Consider the following 11,931-nt stretch of genomic DNA (forward strand, 5'->3'; position numbering starts at 1 on the left):
TGTGAGGGACTAGTGATGTCCTGTGGAAGAGACTGGAAGAAGAGTGGACCAAAATCCCCCCAGAGCAGTGTGAGAGACTAGTGATGTCCTGTGGAAGAGACTGGAGGAAGAGTGGGCCAAAATCCCCCCAGAGCAGTGTGAGAGACTAGTGATGTCCTGTGGAAGAGACTGGAAGAGGAGTGGACCAAAATCCCCCCAGGGCAGTGTGAGAGACTAGTGATGTCCTGTGGAGAGACTGGAAGAAGAGTGGGCCAAAATCCCCCCAGAGCAGTGTGAGAGACTAGTGATGTCCTGTGGAAGAGACTGGAAGAAGAGTGGGCCAAAATCCCCCCAGAGCAGTGTGAGAGACTAGTGATGTCCTGTGGAAGAGACTGGAAGAAGAGTGGGCCAAAATCCCCCCAGAGCTGTGTGAGAGACTAGTGATGTCCTGTGGAAGAGACTGGAAGAAGAGTGGACCAAAATCCCCCCAGAGCAGTGTGAGAGGCTAGTGATGTCCTGTGGAAGAGACTGGAAGAAGAGTGGACCAAAATCCCCCCAGAGCAGTGTGAGAGACTAGTGATGTCCTGTGGAAGAGACTGGAAGAAGAGTGGACCAAAATCCCCCCAGAGCAGTGTGAGAGACTAGTGATGTCCTGTGGAAGAGACTGGAAGAAGAGTGGACCAACATCCGCCCAGAGCAGTGTGAGAGACTAGTGATGTACTGGAGTGTTCTAGTGGCACGGTGCGTCCCTTACCTTTTACAAGGACACACACACAGCTGCGCATATCTTCTTACACACATAGAGGCCCATTCACGCTCAGGCCGTGGTCACATGGTCAGTATTCGGTCAGTATTGTACCTCGGTCACACGGTCAGTATTTGGTCAGTATTCGGTCAGTATTTGGTCAGTATTCGGTCAGTATTCGGTCAGTATTGTACCTCGGTCACACGGTCAGTATTTGGTCAGTATTCGGTCAGTATTTGGTCAGTATTCGGTCAGTATTCGGTCAGTATTGTACCTCGGTCACACGGTCAGTATTTGGTCAGTATTCGGTCAGTATTCGGTCAGTATTTGGTCAGTATTCGGTCAGTATTGTACCTCGGTCACACGGTCAGTATTTGGTCAGTATTTAGTCAGTATTCAGTCAGTATTGTACCTCGCTGGTGATTATACAGCAGTTCTGCTAGAGTTTCTTTTATACTTTTCCTCTGTTCTTTTGCACTTTTGTTTTTATAAGTACTAATGTAATATACTGCAGGTGTGCACATGGCTGTATACCTACACTGACACTATAGCGCGGTGCCGCATTAGTTATTTTGGTGCTCACTGCCGTCCTCCCTGTGACTCCTCGTCCTCCTCTATACCGGGTCACCTGAACATCAGATGGAAACATTGAAGAATAAGGATGGCGCTGACCCATCAGATGTAACCGACTGCTCAGGTCACCATTATATTTCATGCTGAGCTGTGCACCATACACAGACTGTATGAGATAACGCTGCACACAACATTCACTGCAACAAACCCTGCTCCATCTGCGCTGGATATTACACTGCTGTAACAAGAGCCATCACTGCCATTACTGGAAGTCACCAGAATCCTCTGTATACAGAGCGCGAGAGCTGAGGATCTGCACCTACCTGTGCACGGCTGCGAGGGATCATCCCTCTCCAGGGCGCTCACCTGTACGTGACACTATATATATATATACGGCCAAGACCCAGAGGAAATGTGTCATTATAGATAAACACCTTTACTAATAATACCTGCACACCTGAGCTATACACCTGCAGTATATAATATATAACCTCACACCTGTACTAATGATACCTGCACACCTGAGCTATATACCGGCAGTATATACTATATAACCTCACACCTGTACTAATAATACCTGCACACCTGAGCTATACACCTGCAGTATATAGTATATAACCTCATACCTGTACTAATAATACCTGCACACCTGAGCTATATACCTGCAGTATATAGTATATAACCTCATACCTGTACTAATAATACCTGCACACCTGAGCTATACACCTGCAGTATATAGTATATAACCTCATACCTGTACTAATAATACCTGCACACCTGAGCTATACACCTGCAGTATATAACCTCATACCTGTACTAATAATACCTGCACACCTGAGCTATACACCTGCAGTATATAGTATATAACCTCATACCTGTACTAATAATACCTGCACACCTGAGCTATACACCTGCAGTATATAACCTCATACCTGTACTAATAATACCTGCACACCTGAGCTATACACCTGCAGTATATAGTATATAACCTCACACCTGTACTAATAATACCTGCACACCTGAGCTATACACCTGCAGTATATAGTATATAACCTCATACCTGTACTAATAATACCTGCACACCTGAGCTATACACCTGCAGTATATAGTATATAACCTCACACCTGTACTAATAATACCTGCACACCTGAGCTATACACCTGCAGTATATAGTATATAACTTCTTACCTGTACTAATAATGCCTGCACACCTGAGCTATACACCTGCAGTATATAGTATATAACCTCATACCTGTACTAATAATACCTGCACACCTGAGCTATACACCTGCAGTATATAGTATATAACCTCATACCTGTACTAATAATACCTGCACACCTGAGCTATATACCTGCAGTATATAGTATATAGTATATAACCTCATACCTGTACTAATAATACCTGCACACCTGAGCTATATACCTGCAGTATATAGTATATAACCTCACACCTGTACTAATAATACCTGCACACCTGAGCTATATACCTGCAGTATATAGTATATAACCTCACACCTGTACTAATAATACCTCCACACCTGAGCTATACACCTGCAGTATATAGTATGTAATCACACACCTGTACTAATAATACCTGCACAACTGAGCTACACACCTGCAGTATATAGTATATAACCACATACCTGTACTAATAATACCTGCACACCTGAGCTACACACCTGCAGTATATAGTATATAACCACATACCTGAACTAATAATACCTGCACACCTGAGCTATACACCTGCAGTATATGGTATATAACCACATACCTGTACTAATAATACCTGCACACCTGAGCTATACACCTGCAGTATATAGTATATAATCACACACCTGTACTAATAATACCTGCACACCTGAGCTATACACCTGCAGTATATAGTATATAATCTCATACCTGTACTAATAATACATGCACACCTGAGCTATACACCTACAGTATATAGTATATAACCTCATACCTGTACTAATATTACCTGCACACCTGAGCTATATACCTGCAATATATAGTATATAACCTCATACCTGTACTAATATTACCTGCACACCTGAGCTATACACCTGCAGTATATAGTATATAATCACACACCTGTACTAATAATACCTGCACACCTGAGCTATACACCTGCAGTATATAGTATATAACCTCATACCTGTACTAATAATACCTACACACCTGCAGTATATAGTATATAATCACACACCTGTACTAATAATACCTGCACACCTGAGCTATATACCTGCAGTATATAGTATATAACCTCATACCTGTACTAATAATACCTGCACACCTGAGCTATACACCTGCAGTATATAGTATATAATCACATACCTGTACTAATAATACCTGCACACCTGAGCTATACACCTGCAGTATATAACCTCATACCTGTACTAATAATACCTGCACACCTGAGCTATACACCTGCAGTATATAGTATATAACCTCATACCTGTACTAATAATACCTGCACACCTGAGCTATACACCTGCAGTATATAGTATATAACCTCATACCTGTACTAATAATACCTGCACACCTGAGCTATACACCTGCAGTATATAGTATATAACCTCATACCTGTACTAATATTACCTGCACACCTGAGCTATACACCTGCAGTATATAGTATATAACCTAATACCTGTACTAATAATACATGCACACCTGAGCTATACACCTGCAGTATATAGTATATAACCTCATACCTGTACTAATAATACCTGCACACCTGAGCTATGTACCTGCAATATATAGTATATAACCTCATACCTGTACTAATATTACCTGCACACCTGAGCTATATACCTGCAATATATAGTATATAACCTCATACCTGTACTAATATTACCTGCACACCTGAGCTATACACCTGCAGTATATAACCTCATAGCTGTACTAATAATACCTGTACACCTGAGCTATATACCTGCAGTATATAACCTCATAGCTGTACTAATAATACCCGCACACCTGAGCTATATACCTGCAGTATATAACCTCATAGCTGTACTAATAATACCTGCACACCTGAATATACCTGCAGTATATAACCTCATACCTGTACTAATAATACCTGCACACCTGAGCTATACACCTGCAGTATATAGTATATAACCACACACCTGTACTAATAATACCTGCACACCTGAGCTATATACCTGCAGTATATAGTATATAACCTCATACCTGTACTAATAATACCTGCCCACCTGAGCTATATACCTGCAATATATAGTATATAATCACACACCTGTACTAATAATACCTGCACACCTGTGCTATACACCTGCAGTATATAGTATATAACCACACACCTGTACTAATAATACCTGCACACCTGAGCTATACACCTGCAGTATATAACCTCATAGCTGTATTAATAATACCTGTACACCTGAGCTATATACCTGCAGTATATAACCTCATAGCTGTACTAATAATACCTGCACACCTGAGCTATACACCTGCAGTATATAGTATATAACCTCATACCTGTACTAATAATACCTGCACACCTGAGCTATACATCTGCAGTATATAGTATATAACCTCATACCTGTTCTAATAATACCTGCACACCTGAGCTATACACCTACAGTATATAGTATATAACCTCATACCTGTACTAATAATACCTGCACACCTGAGCTATACACCTGCAGTATATAGTATATAACCTCATACCTGTACTAATAATACCTGCACACCTGAGCTATACACCTGCAGTATATAGTATATAACCACACACCTGTACTAATAATACCTGCACACCTGAGCTATACACCTGCAGTATATAACCTCATAGCTGTATTAATAATACCTGTACACCTGAGCTATATACCTGCAGTATATAACCTCATAGCTGTACTATTAATACCTGCACACCTGAGCTATACACCTGCAGTATATAGTATATAACCACATACCTGTACTAATATTACCTGCACACCTGAGCTATACACCTGCAGTATATAGTATATAACCACATACCTGTACTAATAATACCTGCACACCTACGCTATACACCTACAGTATATAGTATATAACCTCATACCTGTACTAATAATACCTGCACACCTGAGCTATACACCTGCAGTATATAGTATATAACCTCATACCTGTACTAATAATACCTGCACACCTGAGCTATATATCTGCAGTATATAGTATACAACCTCATACCTGTTCTAATAATACCTGCACACCTGAGCTATACACCTACAGTATATAGTATATAACCTCATACCTGTACTAATAATACCTGCACACCTGAGCTATACACCTGCAGTATATAGTATATAACCTCATACCTGTACTAATAATACCTGCACACCTGAGCTATACACCTGCAGTATATAGTATATAACCACACACCTGTACTAATAATACCTGCTCACCTGAGCTATACACCTGCAGTATATAACCTCATAGCTGTATTAATAATACCTGTACACCTGAGCTATATACCTGCAGTATATAACCTCATAGCTGTACTAATAATACCTGCACACCTGAGCTATACACCTGCAGTATATAGTATATAACCACATACCTGTACTAATATTACCTGCACACCTGAGCTATACACCTGCAGTATATAGTATATAACCACATACCTGTACTAATAATACCTGCACACCTACGCTATACACCTACAGTATATAGTATATAACCTCATACCTGTACTAATAATACCTGCACACCTGAGCTATACACCTGCAGTATATAGTATATAACCTCATACCTGTACTAATATTACATGCACACCTGAGCTATACACCTGCAGTATATAGTATATAACCTCATACCTGTACTAATAATTCCTGCACATCTGAGCTATACACCTGCAGTATATAGTATATAATCACTTACCTGTACTAATAATACCTGCACACCTGAGCTATACACCTGCAGTATATAGTATATAACCTCATACCTGTACTAATAATACATGCACACCTGAGCTATACACCTGCAGTATATAGTATATAACCTCATACCTGTACTAATAATACCTGCACACCTGAGCTATACACCTGCAGTATATAGTATATAACCTCATACCTGTACTAATATTACCTGCACACCTGAGCTATATACCTGCAATATATAGTATATAACCTCATACCTGTACTAATATTACCTGCACACCTGAGCTATATACCTGCAGTATATAACCTCATAGCTGTACTAATAATACCTGCACACCTGAATATACCTGCAGTATATAACCTCATACCTGTACTAATAATACCTGCACACCTGAGCTATACACCTGCAGTATATAGTATATAACCACACACCTGTACTAATATTACCTGCACACCTGAGCTATACACCTGCAGTATATAGTATATAATCACACACCTGTACTAATAATACCTGCACACCTGAGCTATACACCTGCAGTATATAGTATATAACCTCATACCTGTACTAATAATACCTGCACACCTGAGCTATACACCTGCAGTATATAGTATATAACCTCATACCTGTACTAATATTACCTGCACACCTGAGCTATACACCTGCAGTATATAGTATATAACCTAATACCTGTACTAATAATACATGCACACCTGAGCTATACACCTGCAGTATATAGTATATAACCTCATACCTGTACTAATAATACCTGCACACCTGAGCTATGTACCTGCAATATATAGTATATAACCTCATACCTGTACTAATATTACCTGCACACCTGAGCTATATACCTGCAATATATAGTATATAACCTCATACCTGTACTAATATTACCTGCACACCTGAGCTATACACCTGCAGTATATAACCTCATAGCTGTACTAATAATACCTGTACACCTGAGCTATATACCTGCAGTATATAACCTCATAGCTGTACTAATAATACCCGCACACCTGAGCTATATACCTGCAGTATATAACCTCATAGCTGTACTAATAATACCTGCACACCTGAATATACCTGCAGTATATAACCTCATACCTGTACTAATAATACCTGCACACCTGAGCTATACACCTGCAGTATATAGTATATAACCACACACCTGTACTAATAATACCTGCACACCTGAGCTATATACCTGCAGTATATAGTATATAACCTCATACCTGTACTAATAATACCTGCCCACCTGAGCTATATACCTGCAATATATAGTATATAATCACACACCTGTACTAATAATACCTGCACACCTGTGCTATACACCTGCAGTATATAGTATATAACCACACACCTGTACTAATAATACCTGCACACCTGAGCTATACACCTGCAGTATATAACCTCATAGCTGTATTAATAATACCTGTACACCTGAGCTATATACCTGCAGTATATAACCTCATAGCTGTACTAATAATACCTGCACACCTGAGCTATACACCTGCAGTATATAGTATATAACCTCATACCTGTACTAATAATACCTGCACACCTGAGCTATACATCTGCAGTATATAGTATATAACCTCATACCTGTTCTAATAATACCTGCACACCTGAGCTATACACCTACAGTATATAGTATATAACCTCATACCTGTACTAATAATACCTGCACACCTGAGCTATACACCTGCAGTATATAGTATATAACCTCATACCTGTACTAATAATACCTGCACACCTGAGCTATACACCTGCAGTATATAGTATATAACCACACACCTGTACTAATAATACCTGCACACCTGAGCTATACACCTGCAGTATATAACCTCATAGCTGTATTAATAATACCTGTACACCTGAGCTATATACCTGCAGTATATAACCTCATAGCTGTACTATTAATACCTGCACACCTGAGCTATACACCTGCAGTATATAGTATATAACCACATACCTGTACTAATATTACCTGCACACCTGAGCTATACACCTGCAGTATATAGTATATAACCACATACCTGTACTAATAATACCTGCACACCTACGCTATACACCTACAGTATATAGTATATAACCTCATACCTGTACTAATAATACCTGCACACCTGAGCTATACACCTGCAGTATATAGTATATAACCTCATACCTGTACTAATAATACCTGCACACCTGAGCTATATATCTGCAGTATATAGTATACAACCTCATACCTGTTCTAATAATACCTGCACACCTGAGCTATACACCTACAGTATATAGTATATAACCTCATACCTGTACTAATAATACCTGCACACCTGAGCTATACACCTGCAGTATATAGTATATAACCTCATACCTGTACTAATAATACCTGCACACCTGAGCTATACACCTGCAGTATATAGTATATAACCACACACCTGTACTAATAATACCTGCACACCTGAGCTATACACCTGCAGTATATAACCTCATAGCTGTATTAATAATACCTGTACACCTGAGCTATATACCTGCAGTATATAACCTCATAGCTGTACTAATAATACCTGCACACCTGAGCTATACACCTGCAGTATATAGTATATAACCACATACCTGTACTAATATTACCTGCACACCTGAGCTATACACCTGCAGTATATAGTATATAACCACATACCTGTACTAATAATACCTGCACACCTACGCTATACACCTACAGTATATAGTATATAACCTCATACCTGTACTAATAATACCTGCACACCTGAGCTATACACCTGCAGTATATAGTATATAACCTCATACCTGTACTAATATTACATGCACACCTGAGCTATACACCTGCAGTATATAGTATATAACCTCATACCTGTACTAATAATTCCTGCACATCTGAGCTATACACCTGCAGTATATAGTATATAATCACATACCTGTACTAATAATACCTGCACACCTGAGCTATACACCTGCAGTATATAGTATATAACCTCATACCTGTACTAATAATACATGCACACCTGAGCTATACACCTGCAGTATATAGTATATAACCTCATACCTGTACTAATAATACCTGCACACCTGAGCTATACACCTGCAGTATATAGTATATAACCTCATACCTGTACTAATATTACCTGCACACCTGAGCTATATACCTGCAATATATAGTATATAACCTCATACCTGTACTAATATTACCTGCACACCTGAGCTATATACCTGCAGTATATAACCTCATAGCTGTACTAATAATACCTGCACACCTGAATATACCTGCAGTATATAACCTCATACCTGTACTAATAATACCTGCACACCTGAGCTATACACCTGCAGTATATAGTATATAACCACACACCTGTACTAATAATACCTGCACACCTGTGCTATACACCTGCAGTATATAGTATATAACCACACAGCTGTACTAATAATACCTGCACACCTGAGCTATACACCTGCAGTATATAACCTCATAGCTGTATTAATAATACCTGTACACCTGAGCTATATACCTGCAGTATATAACCTCATAGCTGTACTAATAATACCTGCACACCTGAGCTATACACCTGCAGTATATAGTATATAACCTCATACCTGTACTAATATTACCTGCACACCTGAGCTATACATCTGCAATATATAGTATATAACCTCATACCTGTTCTAATAATACCTGCACACCTGAGCTATACACCTACAGTATATAGTATATAACCTCATACCTGTACTAATAATACCTGCACACCTGAGCTATACACCTGCAGTATATAGTATATAACCTCATACCTGTACTAATAATACCTGCACACCTGAGCTATATACCTGCAGTATATAGTATACAACCTCATACCTGTTCTAATAATACCTGCACACCTGAGCTATACACCTGCAGTATATAGTATATAACCTCATACCTGTACTAATAATACCTGCACACCTGAACTATACATCTGCAGTATATAGTATACAACCTCATACCTGTTCTAATAATACCTGCACACCTGAGCTATACACCTACAGTATATAGTATATAACCTCATACCTGTACTAATAATACCTGCACACCTGAGCTATACACCTGCAGTATATAGTATATAACCTCATACCTGTACTAATAATACCTGCACACCTGAGCTATACACCTGCAGTATATAGTATATAACCACACACCTGTACTAATAATACTTGCACACCTGAGCTATACACCTGCAGTATATAGTATATAACCTCATAGCTGTACTAATAATACCTGCACACCTGAGCTATACACCTGCAGTATATAGTATATAACCTCATACCTGTACTAATATTACCTGCACACCTGAGCTATACACCTGCAGTATATAGTATATAACCTCATACCTGTACTAATATTACCTGCACACCTGAGCTATACACCTGCATATAACCACATACCTGGACTAATAATACCTACATACCTGAGGTATACACCTGCTCCCATCTGACAACGTGGAATGAGAAGGTCCGACCATTGGAGATTGACAGCAGGGAATGGACGGAGACCTGTAGGAAATTGGAGGCTCAGCCGGAAATGACCCCATCCTGCCTGAGGTGGAACCACACAAATGGCCACTGGCGAGTGAATGGGTTTGCACTATTTTGTAAGGAGAAGTTGAAGAGGAAAGGGGAGATGCAGAGCATTACCCCACAGCCAGTAAGTGGACAAGGTCTCAGGGTACCCTTCCTATGGAGAGGGTTGAAGGGACCTATTCCCCGGGTGCAGGACTCATCTCTGGAAGGTTCCACAGAGGGCATCTCTGAGTGGCGCTGCTCAGTTCCTGTAGCCCACATTCGAGTTGGCAGCCAAAGCCTATGCTTCCAGTTGAGTTCTGTCCCACCGATGACCTGGCCATCTAGCTGTACAGATTCTGTTATTAGCAACCCAGACAGGGACATTGCTGGAAGCCCCGATTCCTGATAGAGAGCTGGGAGCCAGACATGGAGCAGAGGATACTGGCAATGGAAACATTGCGACTGCTGGTTGCACAGGGGAGCAGCTGCTGCACCGGACATGGACTAAGAGGTTCCTCTAGTTGCTCAGGCGCCTGTTCAATGACCTTTGTCAGTGGGTCAGACATACTGCTGCCATCAGAGTGTGACGCCCTGGCCTATCAGGTCGTCGCAGGGTATTGTGCAATCTGCCCTTCTGCACAGTATCCACTCCTCCTTGGTTACGGGTCCTGGTTCTTTGGTGTTGCTAACAGCTGAGCCAATCAAAATCCTAGAAAAACTTTACACTGTACCCCCCAGACACACCATTGGGGGCCTGAAGGGAATAGGGCCGCCCACATGGGGGGTTGGTAGGGGAAAGTGACAGTGGAGCAGAAAGGAGTAGAAGTGGAGTAGAGGAAGGAGAAGGAGGCAGGTGACTCTCTGAGAGGGAGAGGTCACCGGCCTGGAGCAATGCTCCTGAAGTTACTAGGTGGCAGACATTGGTCTGGGCCTGGTAGGAGCTGGAACCCCGGTCTCAGGGGATCGCATCAAGGGGCATGGACTGCCGAGGAGGGCAGCCGGCGGCCTTAAGCTATCACCGGGCAGGGGCCAGGGCACGACGGGGTACGTGGAGCCTAGGCCGGAAAGTAGCTTCACGCGTTCCGGTAATTTACCCGATGGGGGTGAAGACTTCAAGTGTAATCCCCAACCTGCACCAAAATCGGGGTACTAGCGCACCGATGGGATAGGACTTTCCCAATACATAGTCGAGAAAATCCCAAGGGTAAACCCTGAGAGCAAGCTAA

This window comes from Anomaloglossus baeobatrachus, chromosome 2 (genome assembly GCF_048569485.1).
Source record: "Anomaloglossus baeobatrachus isolate aAnoBae1 chromosome 2, aAnoBae1.hap1, whole genome shotgun sequence".
In the NCBI taxonomy this organism is placed as follows: domain Eukaryota; kingdom Metazoa; phylum Chordata; class Amphibia; order Anura; family Aromobatidae; genus Anomaloglossus; species Anomaloglossus baeobatrachus.